The following is a 3,286-nucleotide window of genomic DNA, read 5'->3' as shown; positions in this document are numbered from 1 at the left end:
TATATGTGTATGTGTATATATATGTGTATATATATGTGTATGTGTATATATATGTGTATATATATGTGTATGTGTATATATATGTGTATATATATGTGTATGTGTATATATATGTGTATGTGTATATATATGTGTATGTGTATATATATGTGTATGTGTATATATATGTGTATATATATGTGTATATATATGTGTATATGTATATAGATGTGTATATATATGTGTATATATATGTGTATATGTATATAGATGTGTATATGTGTGTGTATATATGTGTGTGTATATATGTGTGTGTGTGTGTATATATGTGTGTGTGTGTATATATGTGTGTGTGTGTGTATATATATGTGTAGATATATATGTATGTATGTGTATATATGTGTGTATATATATATATATGTGTGTGTGTGTATATACGGTTGTTTGGCTGGCATTCATGCCTTTCTCAGGAAAACCATGACAAAAGTAAAATGAAATACATGGAATTGCATTGCATATTTTCAAGTTTATTTCTTTACATTAAACCGTTATTTTTAGCAACTTACAGAAAATATAATTAAAAGGGACCTTTTTATATTTTCTCTCATTCTTCTTTCATCATATCGATTTTTTTTTCTGTTTTGATACTTTTTCTGCGTATACAATATCTATTGTATTGATTAAACGAAGAAAATTTTATATTATTGTTACGGGAATATATTTCATTTAGAGATTGTCTAATAATAATTAGAATACCATTATTAATTATTGTAAGTCCTTTTTTTTTTTTAGTTACTTCTGAAAAGTATAAAATGTTAAATGGTTGAAGGTGTCTTTCAATGATTTATTTTCTCGTTTTTTCTTTTGCTATTTTCAAGAATGATAATGCTGGCATTTCTGTTATATTATGAATTATTACTTGTTTAAGACTGAATATAAATAAAATCTCTTTGATATCATTGATAATCATCATTAAATTAGTTAAACTGCTGATATAATTTGCTTCAAGGGTCTCTTTTTAATCTCGTGTCACTTGAACTCCATTAGTCCGATCCTAACGGAATCGGGACTCAGTTCGAAAGAAAAACAGGTGTCACGGAGAGGAAATTATATTATGAGTGATGCTTTTGGATTTGGAAACGAAGAAATGCCGTAATAATTCAATACTTGGCAGATGTCCAGCTGCAATGGACTTTCATATCGCAAAAAGAAGCAAGTATTGACAAGCTATGATGCTAAAATTTACCCACTTCGACATATTTATTTCAAGCAATGTAACAAGAAAGAAACTGTGACATATATTATGTAATACTTTTCGTGTCCTTTTTTTTTTTTCTCCTACACTTTTTTGCCAAGCAGAACATTACATCGATATTAGGGTTTAATTCGAGTGACGCTTCTCGCTTGTAATATCTTCATATTCCCGAAGGAAAAATAAAATCCAACAAAACCTATTTGCAGTTAACTGAAAATTCTGACTGAATTTAATTGTTGCTGTTGCTAAGATTCAAAGAGCCAGTCTTCGGTATCGCGAAAGTACCATTATTAGTCCGTCCCACCCACCGAATAAAAGGCTAACGAGAGGGAAATAAATAATACTTAAATAACTTAGATATTTTACTTTCATGATTCACAGCATGTACCCAATTACTTAGTGATTTCCCCTCTATCTCTCTCTATATATATATCATTTTATTATTTTTTTTTCATTTTATCTAGTTTCAACTCATGAGCTGTAGCCATGCTGGGGCACCGATATTTGTATTAGATTTCTTTATTAAATAATCGCAAGGTTTTCCGCTTGTGTGTGTGTGAGCGTATTAAAAAAAAATACGAATGAATGTTTCATTAATGTTGAAAGCCAATAATTGTTTTTCTTTATTTCATAAGAATGCATATTGCGTAGCGGCTAAGTGGAATTTTTTTTCGTTTTAAATACAAAACAAACGTTCTCTTCCAATTATATACATACATATACACAAACACTAGTGCAGTTAAATATGTGGTAATTTTCTGTAAATTTAATTAACCGCGTCAGACAGTTAATATTTATACTACATCTATACAGAATTTTAATATTCCGAAGTGAATATAAAATGCCTCTTTCTCTCTCTCTCTCTCTTTCCCTCTTATCTCAGTAGTTACGTTATCTTTAATCGATTTCAATCTGGTAATTGTTATTAGTATTTACACAATTGTATTGCTAATATTTAATTGTATATAACCCGCACTCCATGCTAACTTACTTCCACAAACCGAATTGCCGGCATGGAATAAAGGTATTCCTTAAACCATTTCTAACTTGTAAATTCTGATGCGTCATACCTCTTATCTATATTGTTAGAAACTATATAATTATTCAAGACGCGTTGTCGAGTTGTGTTTGATTACTGGGTAGACAACCACCAGTCTACCTAATTTTATATCTAATTCTGTATTTCGTTTTTTCAGAGTTCATTTCGTGATGTGTGGAAATGTATTGTGATACAATTAATGTCTATTGCATCGTACTCTTACAAATTATATCTCAAATTATTATTTTATTTCTAAAGTTGCATTCGTATTTAATTTTAACGTTTATTCAAAAGTAGTGTTATAACAATGCATCTGTTAGAAGATTCGAGTCTAGCCGGTTTCTGTTCGTAATGTTATTTACGTTTGTATTACCTATCCCTACTTGGGAACTTCATAAATACGTAATTAAGCTAATATATTACTACAAATAGTTCAAACAGGACTTTATGTCCTGAAGAAGAAAAGATATTAAAGGCAGATTGAAAGATCCTTATTTATCCTTTAGGCCGCGCATAATTTTGATACCTTGAACCTTTAAATTTTCTCTATCCGAATAGCAAGCGTCCAAACGTGAAACTTCTTTCTCGCGGCATGAAATGTATTCCACTATTTGCACTATAATACAGATAGGCATAACTACAGATTCCTGCCCCACCAACTTTGGATGATCATAACTTTCAGAAAAATGGATATTTTTTAATGAAATTTTCTACGAATGTGTGTTATATCATGTACATTCCGAATATACAAAACTTTTGGATGAATATGTTTTAGGAGGGGTGGGTGGGGAATTTCAGAAAATTCACCGGCGTCCACTTCAATTCGTCTTAACTTTCAAGAAAATAGATATTCTTTAATGAAATTTTCTACAAATATACCTCGAACTATGTAGATTCCAAGAACGTAGGAATTTTGGAGGTTACTTTTGAGGACCGTTCCCCACTCGGGGTTGTTTCGGATCAAGTCGTCCATGTTTGTTTCTTTTTCTCTGTTTTGTGCGTCCGTAGATTTC

At 30.5% G+C, this 3,286-nt stretch overlaps 1 protein-coding gene across 3 annotated transcripts in view; it reads left to right on the top strand.

Moving 5' to 3' along the window:
- Positions 1 to 3,286, top strand: part of LOC106874238 (fatty acid synthase) — a 90,805-nt gene that overhangs the window by 3,037 nt on the left and 84,482 nt on the right. The window contains exon 1 of one of the 3 annotated variants that reach the window (XM_052968171.1): positions 1,065 to 1,191. The exons of 1 other annotated variant lie outside the window; for it this stretch is intronic. The gene's annotated coding sequence lies outside the window, so the exon portion shown is untranslated. Of the gene's footprint in view, positions 1 to 1,064; positions 1,192 to 2,103; positions 2,259 to 3,286 lie in introns of those variants that run through there. One more of the 3 variants, XM_014921894.2, reaches the window with a different exon arrangement.

This window comes from Octopus bimaculoides, chromosome 1 (assembly GCF_001194135.2).
Source record: "Octopus bimaculoides isolate UCB-OBI-ISO-001 chromosome 1, ASM119413v2, whole genome shotgun sequence".
Taxonomy (NCBI): Eukaryota; Metazoa; Mollusca; class Cephalopoda; order Octopoda; family Octopodidae; genus Octopus; species Octopus bimaculoides.
Note: the sequence above shows the minus strand (reverse complement) of the source record. Positions and strands in the feature narration are given on the sequence as shown.